Genomic DNA, 18,074 nt, shown 5'->3' on the forward strand with positions numbered 1-18,074 from the left:
GCCAATAACTCTTGTGCAACACCTAAAGGGTTAACAACGTATGTAAAATCAGTTTTGAATACCTTGAGGGGTGTAGTTTCTTAGATGGGGTCATTTTTGGGTGGTTTCTATTATGTAAGCCTCGCAAAGTGACTTCAGACCTAAACTGGTCCCTAAAAATTGAGTTTTTGTAAATTTCTGAAAAATTTCAAGATTTGCTTCTAAACTTCTAAGCCTTATAACATCCCCAAAAAATAAAATATCATTCCCAAAACAATTCAAACATGAAGTAGACATATGGGGAATGTGAAGTCACCACAATTTTTGGGGGTATTACTATGTATTACAGAAGTAGAGAAACTGAAACTTTGAAATTTGCAAATTTTTCAAATTTTTCGGTAAATTAGGTATTATTTTGTGCAAAAAAAAAAATTTTTTTGACTTCATTTTACCAGTGTCATGAAGTACAATATGTGTCGAAAAAACAATCTCAGAACGGCCTAGATAAGTCAAAGCGTTTTAAAGTTATCAGCACTTAAAGTGACACTGGTCAGATTTGCAAAAAATGGCCTGGTCCTAAGGTGTAAAAAGGCTGTGTCCTTAAGGGGTTAAGGGGCTTTTGTAGTAGAAACCACCCCTCAAATTATTCAAAACTTTATTTTGGAACTTTATTAATGGTTAATAAAGTGATCTCCTTATGTGATTTAGGTGTTCCACAGAAATTAAAGCAAAATAGAGGTGAAATAAAATAAAAAATCATTTTTTACTGTAACACAGCAAGGGTTAACAGCAAAACAAACCACAATATTGATTACCTTGATTCTGCAGTTTACAGAAATACCCAATATGTGGTTGTAAATCTCTTTGTGGACACATGGCAGGGCTCAGAAGTAAAGCAGGGCAGATTTTGTGTGAATGGTTTTCGGGTGCCATGTCACATTTGAAGAGACCCTGAGGTGCCCCTAGAAAGGAAACCCCAAAAAAGTGATTCCATTTTGGAAACTACTCCCCTCAAGGAATTTGAGGGGTGCAGTGAATGCTTTGACCCAACAAGCGTTACACAAAATTTAGAAACTCCTGGCTGTGATAAATTACATTATATTTCCAATAAAATGTTGCTTTAGCCCCAAATTTTTCATTTTTACCAGATGTAGCAGGAGAATATGTACCCCACAATTTGTTATGCATCTTTTCCTGTATACGGTAACAACCCATATGTGGTCGTAAAATTCTGTTTGTGGCACAGCAGCGTTCAAGTGTGAGAACTTGTTTGTGGGAAAATCTGTAGTGTTTGGTGTGCAAATTACTTTTTGATAGCTTTTTATGCCATTTATTAGGAGGTGATTTGGAATAAAATTGTAATTCTGTCAGTGTTTTTTTTTTTTTTTTTTTTTTTTACTTTTTATTGGGTTCCTCATGCTGTACATATGATATGCTAATTTCATTCTACGGGTTGATACAGTTATAGCAATACCACATTTATTTAGGTTTTTTTTGTTTTACAAATTTTCCAGGGAATCACTTTTTTTTTTTTAAATAAGTTTTATTTTGCATTGCCATATACTAACATCCATAGCATTTTTATTATTTTACCAATGTAACTATGTGAGGGCTTTTATTTTCTGTGGAACGGGCTGTTGTTTTTATTGGTACCATTTTGAGGTACATGTGACTTTTTGGTCACTTTTTGTACAATTTTTTTAGGAGGTGAGGTGGACAAAAATGTCATTTCTGTCAGTGTTTTTTTATTTTTATTTCTTATGAGGTTCTCCATGTGGTATATATGATATGATAACTTTGTTCTGTGGGTTGATATGATTATGGCAATACTAAATTTATATACCGTATTTTTCGCCCTATAAGATACACCTGCCTATAAGACACACCTAAGTTTTAGAGGAGGAAAATAAAAAAAATATTTGTCATTAGACCTCAGAATGAGACCACCAATTACCCCCCAATGTTAATCAGACCTCAACATAGAGCTCTATTTAAACCCCCAATGTTAATAAGACCCCATTCAGACCTCAGCTGAGACCCCTAATGTTCATCAGACCTCAGATCGGACCCCCAATGTGAAAGGCTCCCGTTCAGGCCTAAGATATGACCCCCAATTCAGACCTCAGATCAGAACCCCAATGCGAATGACCCCCAGTAAGAACGAAGATCAGACCCCCATGTTAATTAGAGCTCAGAGCATACACAAAGAAAATGAAATCAACTTGTCTTTCGTACTCCGGACGCTGCTGCCACTGCTCCTGAGATCCAGCGCTATTCCTGCCACACTGTGCTGTGACCTGACGTTGCACAGGGTGAGGTCAAAGAGTGCACTGACGTCCTCACGCTGTGTGCAGGTCACAGCACAGGAGCCCTGCAGGAGAAGACCAGGAAGAGGTGGAAACAGAGCCGGCAAGGGAGCGCTGCATTTACTAGTCCTCCTGTACTAATGATCGATTCTGTAATGGAAGTGCTCATTAGTATTCGCCCCATAAGACGCACTAACATTTCCCCCTCACTTATAGGGTAAAAATACAGTTGTTTTTTCATGTTTTACTACTTTTTCAGCATAAAATCACTTTTTTTTTATAAAAAAAAAAGTTATATTTTGCATTGCCATATACTAACATCCATAACATTTTTTATTTTCTGCCAACATAGCTGTCTGAGGGACAGGATTTAGTTTTTATTGGTACCATTGTGGGATATATATACCGTATTTTTCGCTTTATAAGACGCACTCCCCCCACCCCCTAAAAGTGGGGGGAAAATGGCCGTGCGTCTTATAAAGCGGATACTTCGCTGGCCGCTATGCTGCACAGCGTGGCCAGCGAAGTATCAGTGTGGAGGGAGGAGTCGGGGACACTCATGGCGGGGCCCGGTGCAGTGACTCTACTCTAATACAATGGGCCTCGCAGCTGTTAAGTATATTCGATCCGAATGGGTCCACAATTACTGTACTTACTGTAGTACCTTATGTATAGCATTAATACGATGCAGACCGGCAGCTCCCTCGGTCATGCGCCGCCTGCCCCAGCTCCCTCCTCATGCGCTGCCTGCCGCAGCTCCCTCCTCATGCGCCGCCTGTCCCGCCTGCCTGTTCATTCATAAAGTGAGATAAGCAGGCAGGCGGCGCATGAGGAGGGAGCTGCCGGTCTGCGCCGTCTTAATGCTATACATAAGGTACTACAGTAAGTACAGTACAGTAATTGCGGACCCATTCGGATTGAATGTACTTAACAGCTGTGGGGCATGGTGTATTAGAGTAGAATCACTGCACCGGGCCTCGCCATAAGTGTCCCCGCCTCCTCACTCCACACTGATACTTTGCTGGCCGCTCTGTACAGTAATTGCGGACCCATTCGGATTGAATGTACTTAACAGCTGCGGGGCCCGGTGTATTAGAGTAGAATCACTGCACCGAGCCCCGCCATGAGTGTCTCCTACTCCTCCCTCCACACTGATGCATCTGATGGGGTATCTGTAGATGACACTTATGGGGATCTGTGGATGACATAAGTGTCATGCACAGAGCCCCATAAGTGTAATCCACAGATCCCCCCCCCATAACAGTGCGTCATCCACAGATCCTCCCATAACAGTGCGTCATCCACAGATCCTCCCATAACAGTGCGTCATCCACAGATCCTCCCATAACAGCGCGTCATCCACAGATCCTCCCATAACAGTGCGTCATCCACAGATCCTCCCATAACAGTGCGTCATCCACAGATCCCTCATCCACAGATCCCCCCCCATAACAGTGCGTCATCCATACATCCTCCCATAACAGTGCGTCATCCACAGATCCTCCCATAACAGTGCGTCATCCACAGACCCCCCCCCATAACAGTGCGTCATCCACAGATCCCCCCCATAACAGTGCGGCATCCACAGAGCCCTCATAACAGTGCGGCATCCACAGACCACCATTAGTTCAAAACCTACCAAAAGCACACCTTTTGGTTCAAAATATTTTTTTCTTATTTTCCTCCTCAAAAACCTAGGTGCGTCTTATCAGGTGGTTCTTATAAAGCGAAAAATATGGTAATTGTTTGATCACTATTCATTTAATTTTTTGAGGAGGTAAGATGACAAAAACTGTAATTCCGTCATAAATGTAAAAATATATATTTTTTTTTACTGCTTTCACCATGCGGGATAAGACACATGATCCTTTTACAGATCAGGCCATTACCTGGGAGTACCAATTGTGTAGTTTATTTTATTTGTGAACCGCTGCCATCAAGTTCTTAATTTGCCTGGGCTGCAAAGGGCACAGATGGGAGGACACAGATAGTACAATGTGGACACAGGGGGGCTCAGAGCCATACCTTATTGCAGGCTCTGATCTCCACGGATTCGATCTGTGGAGATCAGAGCCTAAAAACAGCATTTACGTCCTGATTAGTCAGAGCGGTTGCTGACAAGGGACCACTCTGATTGGTCCCTTGCCACCTGCTCCCGAGTCTCCTCTGCTGGGGAGAATGGAGACTTCAGGGCTGGCACTCTATAGTGTCACAGACTCCTGTAAAAGTTTGGGAATAACTGTACGCCCGATTGCAGAAACGAACATGTTATCTGGATGTACAGTTACGTTCACATGAGGGAAGAGATTAAATGGATAGGGGTTGTCCTACCTGGCAATCAGAGGTTATTATAGCAGAAGCTGCAGTTGGTTTCAACAGAGGAAATGTAGCATTTAATGGCAACCATTTAAATGAATAGATGAGGCAAAAGCCCAAGAGGACAGCCAGTTTAGGTAGCATATTCCCATAGGAACCAGCGTGTATGCATGTCCACGGTAGCTGATCATATGCGCTTCTCATAGTAACATAGTATACAGTGGATATAAAAAGTCTGCACACCCCTGTTAAAATGTCAGGTTTCTGTGATGTAAAAAAGTGAGACAAAGATAAATCATAGCAGAGCTTTTTCCACTTTTAATGTGACCTATAAACTGAAAAACAAACTGAAATCTTTTAGGTAGAGGGAAGAAAATATAAAAATAAAATATGGTTGCATAAGTGTGCACACCCTTAAACTAATACTTTGTTGAATCACCTTTTGATTTTATTACAGCACTCAGTCTTTTTGGGTATGAGTCTATCAGCATGGCACATTTTGACTTGGCAAGATTTGCCCACTCTTCTTTGCAAAAACACTCCAAATCTGTCAGATTGCGAGGGCATCTCCTGTGCACAGCCCTCTTCAGATCACCCCACAGATTTTCTATCGGATTCAGGTCTGGGCTCTGGCTGGGCCATTCCAAAACTTTAATCTTCTTCTGGTGAAGCCATTCCTTTGTTGATTTGGATGTATGCTTTGGGTCGTTGTCATGCTGAAAGATGAAGTTCCTCTTCATGTTCAGCTTTCTAGCAGAAGCCTGAATGTTTTGTGCCAATATTGACTGGTATTTGGAACTCTTCATAATTCCCTTTAGCTTAACTAAGGCCCCAGTTCCAGCTGAAGAAAAACAGCTCCAAAGCATGATGCTGCCACCACCATGCCTCATTGTGGGTATGGTGTTCTTTTGGTGATGTGCAGTGTTGTTTTTGCGCCAAACATATCTTTTGTAATTATGGCCATAAAGTTCAACCTTGGTGTCATCAGACCATAACACCTTTTCCCACATGCTTTTTGGAGATTTGTTTTTGCAAAATGTAGCCTGGCTTGGATGTTTTTCTTCGCAAGAAAAGGCTTTCGTCTTGCCACTCTACCCCATAGCCCAGACATATGAAGAATACGAGAGATTGTCACATGTACCACACAGCCAGTACTTGCCAGATATTCCTGTAGCTCCTTTAATGTTGCTGTAGGCCTCTTGGTAGCCTCCCAGACCAGTTTTCTTCTCGTCTTTTCATCAATTTTGGAGGGACGTCCAGTTCTTGGTAATGTCACTGTTGTGCCATATTTTCTCCACCTAATGTTGACTGTCTTCACTGTGTTCCATGGTATATCTAATGCCTTGGAAATTCTTTTGTACCCTTCTCCTGACTGATACCTTTTAGCAATGAGATCCCTCTGATGCTTTGGAAGCTCTCTGTGGACCATGGCTTTTGGGGTTAATCAGAGGCACTTTAAATGATGGCAGGTGTATGCTGACTCCTATTTAACATGATTTTGAATGTGATTGCTTAATTCTGAACACAGCTACATCCCCAGTGTGCACAGAGGGTGTGCACACTTATGCAACCACATTATTTTATTTTTTTTTAGTTTTCTTCCCTCCACCTAAAAGATTTCAGTTTGTTTTTCAATTGAGTTGTACAGTTTATAGGTCACATTAAAGGTGGAAAAAGTTCTGAAATGATTTATCTTTGTCTCATTTTTTTTACATCACAGAAACCTGGCATTTTAACAGGGGTGTGTAGACTTTTTATATCCACTGTATATGTTTTATGTATATATGGGCTTCTCAGCAGTAGGATCCTTCTGATGAGCTCATGATCATGGGAGAATGTTTACGTCCACTCTATGTTTGAACAAATGATGAAACCTTTTTAAAGCATTTATCCTTATTACTTTTTGTGGTAGATTTCAGTCTTACCGGTGAGTTGCAGTTCAAAGGATTCAAAGTTATCAAGTGTGGATTTTTAAACTCGCAGCCATGTTATTAGGTTTTCCATTCCAGTCAATTTATATGAGCGAATAAATGGCACATAAATTTCACTGCACCAACCACAGATGACTGCACAGTGCTGGCACCGCAAATTAAATGAACCATTTCCCAAAATGCTTCTTTTAGTAGTTAAAAGGAACACAGCCTTATTGATAAAGTAAGTGATTTTTGCTCTGACCTTTACATTACCGTCTGGAGGGAAATTTTATCATTAAAATTTGATCTGAATGAGGTTTTGCCTAGAATGTTAGCTAGTAAAGCAATATTTGCTCTGATAGTTAAGAAGCACTTTCTAATAAGACTTTGATATTTAATAAAAAGGATAATGCAGGTCTGGGTGCTTCATTTCATTTTTAGGTCTTCGGCCCTGTGGGAATTGTATCAATAATTCCTCTGTCATGCTCAATGTAAGGGACAAAATGAATGATTAAAGAGGTTTTCAGGGTTCATATTACTGACTGCTTACACTGAGAGTTGGCCATCAATATCAGATTGGTGGTGGTCCAAAACGTGGCACCCCTGCTAAACAGCTGTTTGAAGTGCAATGCTGTATTATCTGTTTGAACTGCACACTGTCTACTAAGTAGCATTTGTGCAGGTAGTGCAGCTTTGTCCCCTTCATGCGACTGGATAAGCCATCATATTGTGAACCTTTAATGTATTTATCCAAACTATAAAATATGGCCCCAATGCCCGGGCCCCATCATATGGAGGAGGGTATGTATAATCTATATGAGGCCGGGCTTTGGGGGGCATGTTTTATAGTTTGGATAACCCCTTTAATGATCCTGCTAGTCTTTTGCTTTATTGAAATAATAAAAAATTTTTTGTAAATTTGACATTGTCCATATTATTTTTTTTGTTCACAGTGAGTGTCCTACTTTCTTTTCTTCATTCCATAATGGAGTCGTATTTGCTTAACACTTTCACGTCCATGCTTTCAGACGGTGGAAAGTCTATAGTAAAAATTAACCTTTTTGGATGAGATGTTGGAAATGTTTTGTTTTTTTATTTTATGCTTTAGCTCAGTGTTTTTCACTTTTTGTGTAAGTTGACAAAAATGTGAAAAAATGCAATTCTTTTTAGGTGTAAGAAAGGGTAGGCATAGGGCTAGTGGAGGCAGCATCTCATCGGTGGTGATCGAATTCCCGCACCCAGTCAATCAGCTATTGGAAGTGGTTGCGTCACTCAGGTGAGGGTTTTGGCTTTGACCTGTGCGTCACATTCATCCGTTATATGGCCGCTTCCGCAACCTATAAAAAAAATAAGATAGAGTGTAACATCGAGTAATACCTTTTGTGAGTCTAGAGTGTATAGAGAGAGGCACAAACTGGGGGTTTTGCGTTTTGGAGACCAGCCCCTTCTTCAGTTACACAGAACGATGTACATAATACGGCTTTTCTATGGACTTTTTGAAGGTCATTTATTAAGACCGGCTTTTTAGATGCCTGTCTTAATATCCCCTATAGCTGATGCTGGTCCTGCCGGAGTTATGTAGAGGCGCTGGCCTCTACATAATCTCGGCAGATCCACTGCCGCTTCTAAATAGAAGTTAGCTTCCTAGCTGTCTCACATTTAGACCATTTTCTACGCTTAAACTAGGCAAAGAAAATGGTAAGAGACTGCTGGTCTGTCCCCTTCCCCGCCCATGTCACGCCCACTTTTTTAGACCTGCGTGAGCGGAGAAAAGTTGCATAATTTTTATGCATATTTTCTAACTCCAAGCTGTATAAACTTGAATGCGTGTTGAAGCATATCAGGTATTGAATTTGTATAATGAGGGAGGGTGTGTCCTAAGGAGATCAAGACCCCAGTGCTTCTCAATTATTTTCTGTCATGCCCCCCCTAGGAAGAAGAAAACATTTTGCGCCCCCCGCGCGACTGTAAATAGTGTCATTTGTCTATAAAATTGTTATAAGTACACCTCTGCATAACACTGTATCCTTATTAACGTATAAGAGAATAAAAAAAGAAAGAAATGTGGATCGGACACACACTTATGGGGGGATTTGTGGATGACGGACACTTATGGGGGGGATCTGTGGATGACGGACACTTATGGGGGGATCTGTGGATGACGGACACTTATGGGGGGATCTGTGGATGACGGACACTTATGGGGGGATCTGTGGATGACGGACACTTATGGGGGGATCTGTGGATGACGGACACTTATGGGGGGATCTGTGGATGACGGACACTTATGGGGGGATCTGTGGATGACGGACACTTATGGGGGGATCTGTGGATGACGGACACTTATGGGGGGATCTGTGGATGACGGACACTTATGGGGGGGATCTGTGGATGACGGACACTTATGGGGGGATCTGTGGATGACGGACACTTATGGGGGGGATCTGTGGATGACGGACACTTATGGGGGGATCTGTGGATGACGGACACTTATGGGGGGATCTGTGGATGACGGACACTTATGGGGGGATCTGTGGATGACGGACACTTATGGGGGGATCTGTGGATGACGGACACTTATGGGGGGATCTGTGGCTGGCACTGTTACAGGGGGATCTGTGGCTGGCACTGTTATATATGTGCCATCCACAGACCCCCCACCCCATAACAGTGCCATCCACAGTGCCCCCCCCAGCCCATAACAGTGCCATCCACAGACCCCCACCCCTTAACTGTGCCATCCACAGATTCCGTGTGCCCGCCGCCGCCATTTAAAGTTATTAAACATGCCCCCCTCACTCCTAATAGTACCGTATATCCGAATTTCTAATGTATAATGCCGGCAGGCGGGCCGGGCGGCCGGCGCGTCCCTCAGTGACGTCACTTGTCTGCGCCGCCTGCTTCATTCATAAAGCAGGCGGCGCAGGCACGTGACATCACTGAGGGACGCGCCGGCCTGCCTGCCGGCATTATACAGAAGAAATTCGCACACCCCAAAGGCCGGCCCTGAACGAGCCCCCCTTTACGGAGCCTGGCGCCCCTCGTGGGGGGCGCGCACCACTATTTGAGAAGCACTGCCCTATATCAAGGTGTGCTTAATTTTTAGGCATCTTGTTTTCCTCTGGCAACATGGTCCAAAAGAGATTTAACTGACTCTGAAAAGTCAAAAATTGTTAAAAGTCTTTCAGAGGGATGTAGCATTCTTCAAATTGCTAAGATATTGGGGGGGTGATCGCATAACCATCAAACGTTTTGTTGCAAATAGTCAACAGGGTTGCAAAAAATGTGCTGAGGAAAAATATAGCAAATTAACAGCCAAAGATTTGAGAAGAAACAAACATGAATCAGGAGCCCAATCAGGAGATCCTGTAGGGTTGTCATATTCCAGAACTGCAACCTCCCTGGAGTCCCCAGAAGTACAAGGTATTCAGTGCTCAGAGACATGGCCAAGGTAAGAAAGCCTGAAACCTGACCACCACTGAACAAGACACATAAGGTTTTATGGGCTGATTAGATGAGAGTGACTCTTGATAGACCAAATGGATGGGCCATGTGGCTGGATCAGTAATGGGGACAGAGCTCAACTTCCACTCAAGACACCAGAAAGATGCAGGTGGGGTACTACTGTGGGCTGCTGTTATTAAAAATGAGCTAGTTGGACCTTTTTGTGTTGATGATGGATTCAAAATCAACTCCTGAACCTACTGCCAGTTTTTAGAAGACAGTTTCTTCAACCAGTGGTACAGGAAAAAGTCAGCATCTTTCAAGAAAAAAAAAAAAAGATTTTTTTGCAGGACAATGCCCCATCTCATGCATCGAAGTTCTCTACTCCACAGCCATCCAGTAAAGGCTTTACAGATGAAAGAATAATGACATGACCCCCTTTCTCACCTGACTTAAACCCTATTGAGAACTTGTGGGCCCTTCTTTACGGTTTTACGTGAAGGAAAACAGTTCACCTCTCTGAACAGGTGTCTGGGAGTCTGTGGTTCCTCCTGCACAAAAATTTGATCTTAAAGGGAACCTGTCATCAACTTTATGCTGCCCATACTAATGGTGGCATAAAGTAGAGACAGGCGAGTTGATTTCAGCAGTCTGTCATTAAAAAGTTAAAAGTAAGTGGTTGCCGAGAACCGACATCATAATTTTGAGTTTTTTTTAAATTATTATTCTCACTTTAACAGATGAAAATAAACAAGTGAGTTGTAAAATTTCCTTTTTTCATTTAGTTACGATACATAATAATTCTGCACAGATATTCTCCTAAGAAAGCCAAAACCTGTCTTTTACTTTCTTAAATATTCAGGTTAGAGATTTATTAACTTTTTGGATTGACTGTAATTGTTCACTAATAAAATGAATGCTCAAAAATACAACTTGCCTAATAATTGTGCACAGATTGTATTGGATCTAGTGCAGGTGCAAGTGATTTTTTTTCCCCTTTTATGCATTCCAAGCAAGCTACAGTATATGAAAAAATATACCAAAACTGGAAAATAGACCGGATTAAATTGTTTTGCTGTATCTTTATCCATTATCATATGTAAAATGCAAATTTAATTTGTACTTTAAACATTAGATTGAAATCTGTTTTTTTTTTCCTATTATTTTGTGCATTGTACTAAACCATTTTATTGGCTTGCCTTTTGACAAAGCTTTTTCAGAGACCAGGGGAGAATCCCATATTTCATAATAAGAACCTCGTATTTTGCAGTCTTTGTCACAGATGACTGCCACTTTCAATAGTATTAGCTAATAAAATGATTGCTCTCTTTGGTCAGTTTTACTCCAATTGTCAGTCCAAGCTTAGATTAAACGCCGCGTTTTCCATTGTATTCTATTCATCCTTACATGACACCAGACCAATATGCTGTAAAGAAGGTCAGAAAGCACCCTGTGGCTATATTTCTGTATGGATTGAATGCTGCAGGTCAATAGGATTCATTTTTGGGTTATTAAATTATAGGATAGGCATCTGTCTCTATCTTTCATGTTTCGGCATGGAACCTTCCACTCAGCAATAACATGTAACATAAAAAAATGATAATTTAGCATTAATTAAAAAAGACATTGCTACATTGAAATGTGAAATTAACAATTTGTGTATGATATGAATGTGCAGATGATGCATTAAATTATCTTAAAAAGATTCTGTCTGCTAATGAAATTATAAAACCTTTTCATGCTTTATCACTGTCATGATTCTATTTATTTTTTCACACTTGTGAGGTTTAATTTGGCCTCGGTATTTGCAAATTATAGCTGCTCAAATCTGACGTTTCCACTGCACTGTTAAGGTTGTTCAGCTGTTTTGGAATACGAATAGGATATTTTTCAGTGGGAGGTATTACATTTTTATTTATTTTTTTAAAGCAACAACCAACACAACCCATCTTAGGCTACTTTCACACTAGCGTTCAGAGCGGGTCCGTCTGATGTTTCATCAGACGGATCCGCTCCTATAATGCAGACGTTTGCATCCGTTCAGAACGGATCCGTCTGCATTATAACTTAGAAAAATTTCTAAGTGTGAAAGTAGCCTGAACGGATCCGTCCAGACTTTACATTGAAAGTCAATGGGGGCGGATCCGTTTGAAGATTGAGCCATATAGTATCATCTTCAAACGGATCCGTCCCCATTGACTTACATTGTAAGTCTGGACGGATCCGCTTGCCTCCGCACGGCCAGGCGGACACCCGAACGCTGCAAGCAGCGTTCAGGTGTCCGCTCGCTGAGCGGAGCGGAGGCTGAACGCTGGCAGACTGATGCATTCTCAGCGGATCCGCCTCCACTGAGAATGCATTAGGGCTGGACGGCTGCGTTCGGGGCCGCTTGTGAGCCCCTTCAAACGGAGCTCACGAGCGGACACCCGAACACAGGTGTGAAAGTAGCCTTATCTGGAGCATTAACTATGTAGACATTGTCCTTCAAAATAACATTGCAGAAATAAGTACCGTATTTTCACCCTATAAGACTCACCTAGGTTTTAGAGGAGGAAAATTAGAAAAAAATATTTTTCATCAGACCTCAGCTCAGACCCCCAATGTTAATCAGACCTCAGCTCAGAGCCACAGTCAGACCCCCAATGTTAACCACCTCACATTCACCCATAGGATATAAACATCCTATGGGTGGATATTTAACTCTGAACGGACGTTCTGGAACGTCCATTCAGAGATCGCAGCTGCACGCTAATCGTGCAGCTGCAGAGCGGGGGGCCCGCTGTCAGTGACAGCAGGGCAACCTAGAGGGAAGGCAGGGACAGTTCCCAGGTGTCCCTGCCTTCTAGATCGCTGTATACACATCGCTCAACGAGCGCTGTGTATACAGATCAGGAAGCGCTATGCTTTTCCTGTTCCGGCCCGGTGGTCATGTGACCGCTGGGGCCGGGAGAGTGCAGGAGCTGTTGGGTCTTTCACAGACCTCGATCAGCCCTGCACTGAGGCTGTACAGCCTCTCTGGGGGGATGTATTTCTCCTGTAACTGGGGCTACTATGTCAGCCCCAGTTACAGGAGAAATCAATAGTGAAAAAAATAAGTCAAATATCCCCCAGATGTCTTGTATGACCTTATCGCGGACAGAAAGTGTAAAATAATAGATAAAAAAAAGTGTTTTATAAAATAAAATAAAAGTTTCACATATAAAAAAAAAAAAATCCCCAATTAAGTAATAAAAAAACAAAAAAATTTAAAATAGGAAAAAATAAATAAAATAGACATATTTGGTATTGCCGCGTCCGTGACGGCTGGCTCTATAAATATATCACATGATCCACCCTGTCCGATAAACACCATAAAAAAATAAAAACTGTGTTAAAAAAAAGCTATTTTTGTCACCTTACATAACAAAAAATGCAACATGAAGTGATGAAAAAGGCGTATTTCCTAGAAAATGGTACCAATAAAGCAGTCACCTCATTATGCAAAAAATGAGCCCCTACATAAGAAAATGGCTAAAAAAAAAAAAAAAAAAACTATAGCTCTCAGAACATGGAGACATTAAAACATTATTTTTTGTTTCATAAATGCTATTATTGTGTTAAAGTGAAATAAAAAAAAAAAAGTTGACATATTGGGTATCGCCGCGTCCGTAACATCCATCTCTATAAAAATATCACATGACTCAACCCCTCAGGTGAACGCCGTAAAAAATAAATAAAATAGAAACAGTGCCACAAAAAAGCCATTTTTTGTCAGCTTACATCACAAAAAGTGTAATAGCAAGCAATCAAAAAGTCATATGCCCCTCAAAATAGTGCCAATCAAACAGTCATCTCATCCCGCAAAAAATTAGACCCTACCTAAGACAATCGCCCAAAAAATAAAAGAAACTATGGCTCTCAGAATATGGAGACACTAAAAAAAAAAAAATTGTTTCAAAAATGATATTATTTAACCCCTTAAGGACCGGGCTCATTTTCACCTTAAGGACCAGGCCATTTTTTGCAAATCTGACCAGTGTCACTTTAAGTGCTCATAACTTTAAAACGCTTTGACTTATCCAGGCCATTCTGAGATTGTTTTTTCGTCACATATTGTACTTCATGACACTGGTAAAATGAAGTCAAAAAAATTATTTTTTTTGCACAAAAAAATACCTAATTTACCAAAAATGTGAAAAAAATTAGCAAATTTCAAAGTTTCAGTTTCTCTACTTCTGTAATACATAGTAATACCCCAAAAAATTGTGATGACTTTACATTCCCCATATGTCTACTTCATGTTTGAATTGTTTTGGGAATGATATTTTATTTTTTGGGGATGTTATAAGGCTTAGAAGTTTAGAAGCAAATCTTGAAATTTTTCAGAAATTTACAAAAACTCAATTTTTAGCGACCAGTTCAGGTCTGAAGTCACTTTGCGAGGCTTACATAATAGAAACCACCCAAAAATGACCCCATCTAAGAAACTACACCCCTCAAGGTATTCAAAACTGATTTTGCATACATTGTTAACCCTTTAGGTGTTGCACAAGAGTTTTTGGCAAATGGGGATGAAATTTGAGAATTTCATATTTTTGTCAAATTTTTCATTTTAACCCATTTTTTCCACTAACAAACCAAGGGTTAACAGCCAAACAAGACTGTATCTTTATTGCCCTGACTCTGCCGTTTACAGAAACACCCAATATGTGGCCGTAAACTACTGTACGGCCACACAGCGGGGCGTAGAGTGAAAGGTGCACCATATGGTTTTTGGAAGGCTGATTTTTATGGACTGGTTTTTTGACACCATGTCCCATTTGAAGCCCCCTGATGCACCCCAAGAGGAGAAACTCCCTAAAAGTGACCCCATCTAAGAAACTACACCCCTCAAGGTATTCAAAACTGATTTTACATACGTCGTTAACCCTTTAGGTGTTGCACAAGAGTTATTGGCAAATGGGGATGAAATTTGAGAATTTCATTTTTTTGCCTAATTTTCAATTTTAACCCATTTTTTCCACTAACAAAGCAAGGGTTAACAGCCAAACAAGATTGTATCTTTATTGCCCTGACTCTGCCGTTTACAGAAACACCCCATATGTGGCCGTAAACTACTGTACGGGCACACAGTAGGGCGTAGAGTGAAAGGTGCGCGGTTTGGTTTTTGGAAGCCAGATTTTGCTGGACTGGTTTTTTGACACCATGTCCCATTTGAAGCCCCCCTGATGCACCCCTAGAGTAGAAACTCCATAAAAGTGACCCCATCTAAGAAACTACACCCCTCAAGCTATTCAAAACTGATTTTACAAACTTTGTTAACCCTTTAGGTGTTGCACAAGATTTAATGGAAAATAGAGACACAATTTCAAAATTTCACATTTTTGGCAGATTTTCCATTTTAATATTTTTTTTCCAGTTACAAAGCAAGGGTTAACAGCCAAACAAAACTCAATATTTATGGCCCTAATTCTGTAGTTTACAGAAACACCCCATATGTGGTCGTAAACCGCTGTACGGGCACACGGCAGGGCGCAGAAGGAAAGGAATGCCATACGATTTTTGGAAGGAAGGTTTTGCTGGACTGTTTTTTTTTACACCATGTCCCATTTGAAGCCCCCCTGATGCACCCCTAGAGTAGAAACTCCAAAAAAGTGACCCCATTTTAGAAACTACGGGATAGGGTGGCAGTTTTGTTGGTACTAGTTTAGGGTACATATGATTTTTGGTTGCTCTATATTACACTTTTTGTGCAGCAAGGTAACAAGAAATAGCTTTTTTGGCACGTTTTTTTTTTTTGTTATTTACAACATTCATCTGACAGGTTAGATTATGTGGTATTTTTATAGAGCAGGTTGTCGCGGACGCGGCGATACCTAATATGTATACATTTTTTTTTATTTATGTAAGTTTTATACATTAACTTCATTTTTAAAACCAAAAAAATGTTTTAGTGTCTCCATATTCTATTTTTTTTATTTTTATGGCGTTCACCGTGCGGGGAAAGTAACATGACCATTTTATAGATCAGGTCGTTACGGACGCGGCGATACCTAATATGTGTAGTTTATTTTATTTTTTTAATTTTTATTCAGTGATAAATGTTTTTTTTTTATCTTAACTTTTTTCACTTTTTTTTACATTTTTGTGACCCAGACCCACTTGGTTCTTGAAGATCCAGTGGGTCTGGTGTCTGTATAATACAGTACAGAACAATATATATTGTTCTGTACTGTATTTTACTTACACTGAACAGATCTGTGCTTTTAGCATAGATCTGTTCAGCACCATGGACAGCAGGACGCCTGAGCAGGCGTCCTGTTGCCATGGGAACCCTCCCCGTCTGCTCAGAACTTCGCAGACGGGGAAGGGTAAGGACGGGGCTGAGGGGGGCTCTCTGGGGGCTCTCTCCCTCTCCATCGGGGGGCTGCAAAGCCACAGCAGCCCCCCGATGGAGAGGGAGGGAGCTCCCTGACCGATGACAGTTAACTTTTTCCATACAGCGGTCCGTACGGACCGCGGTATGGAAAGGGTTAAACGGCTGACATCTTCACAGATGTCAGCCGTTTATACCAGGGTGCCAGCAATGTGCTGGCACCCTGGTATACCCACTAGAAGCCAACGATCGTTCATGGGGAGGCGGGCGGGGGATCGCGATCCCGCCTGCCGCACCGCCCGCCTCCCGCAACGCCCCCACCGCCTGCGACACCCCCCCCGCACCACCCTCCGGCATAAAATCGTGCAGGGGTGCAGGGGGGGGTGAAAAATAATGATTTTAGCCACTCTAAAGTTTCTGATCCCCGCGGTCAGGGACCGCGGCGATCAGAAACTGCAAAAAGCGCAGCAAACCGCAGGTCTGAATTGACCTGCGGTTTGCTGCGATCGCCGATACGGGGGGGTCAAATGACCCCCCCCTGCATTGTTACGGGATGCCGGCTGAATGATTTCAGCCGAAATCCCGTTCCAATTAACCCCTGGGGCGCCGGAATACAGATTTTAAGTCAGGACGTACCGGTACGTCCTGGGTCCTTAAGGACTCGGGAAATAGGGCGTACCGGTACGTCCTAGGTCCTTAAGGGGTTAAAACATAAATAAAATAAAGTATACATATTAGGTATTACCACGTCCGTAACGACCGGCTCTATAAAAATATCACATTACCTAACCTAGGGATGGGCAAACTCGGCCCTCCAGCTGTTTTAAAACTATAAATCCCATCATGCCCTGCCGTAGGCTGATAGCTGTAGGCAGACTGGGAATGATGAGATTTGTAGTTTTAAAACAGCTGGAGGGCCTAGTTTGCCCATCCCTGACCTAACCCCTCAGGTGAACACATCATAAATCAATATAATGCTTTACGACCCTGTCAGTGCTAGAGAGGTCAGTACGGGAGCTTCAATGCGTTGAACTTGCTCGTGTGAAACCAGCCTAAGGGCTAACAAGGGCAGAATAGCCTGTGCGAGCGAGGCGAGGACTGCGGCATTCGTGGAGCAAGGGATAGAGAAGTACTATGTAAAACATCTTCCTTCCTCAGGTTATTACTAGCTATGAATTAGAAAAAATGACTGGAGAACTACCTTAATCTTTCCATAAAGTTGTCCGACTTGCTAATCTATGTGTTTCAGTTTGTCACAGTTTTCACTTCAGGATCTCTGATGATGGTCAGGGAATTGAAACCTTCTTTTTTACAATCAGAGGTTGATAAGCTGTACAGATCTAACCCTTCTTACAGCCTCTAAAGCTAAACAAAATGAAATCCCAGCTGCTGTTATAGCCACATACCAGACCGTGAACTCTCTAAGCCTCAATCTGTGAAGTTTAAGGAATCCCCTGGTCTTCACCCCTATCCTCCCCAAAGAGGTGTGGACTTCTCTGCGGGAGGATTTCCTGTCAGCATTCCTTAGAGTAGTCACACATTATCAGTGGTGGCACTAATGCCATGGCATAGGGAGGTAAAGAGCTGAGGGTTATCTTCAGAAGGCTAATCAGAATGCGGCAAGCCAGAGAATAATCAGAAATGTAGTCAGAAGATAGCCAGAAATCGAGATCAGTAAAGCAATAGGTACTAGGCAGACAAGGTAGGTGCATAGTAATGAAATATTGAGGCACTCAGGTTGAAAATTTTGCAATTCAAGTA

General features: G+C 41.8%; 1 protein-coding gene across 1 annotated transcript in view; it reads left to right on the forward strand.

Annotated features, from left to right (window-relative positions):
• PEX7 (peroxisomal biogenesis factor 7) overlaps nt 1-18,074 on the forward strand; it is a 294,431-nt gene that overhangs the window by 133,612 nt on the left and 142,745 nt on the right. The gene's annotated exons all lie outside the window — the stretch shown is intronic.

The sequence above is a fragment of the Bufo bufo genome, chromosome 4, assembly GCF_905171765.1.
Source record: "Bufo bufo chromosome 4, aBufBuf1.1, whole genome shotgun sequence".
Classification (NCBI taxonomy): Eukaryota; Metazoa; Chordata; class Amphibia; order Anura; family Bufonidae; genus Bufo; species Bufo bufo.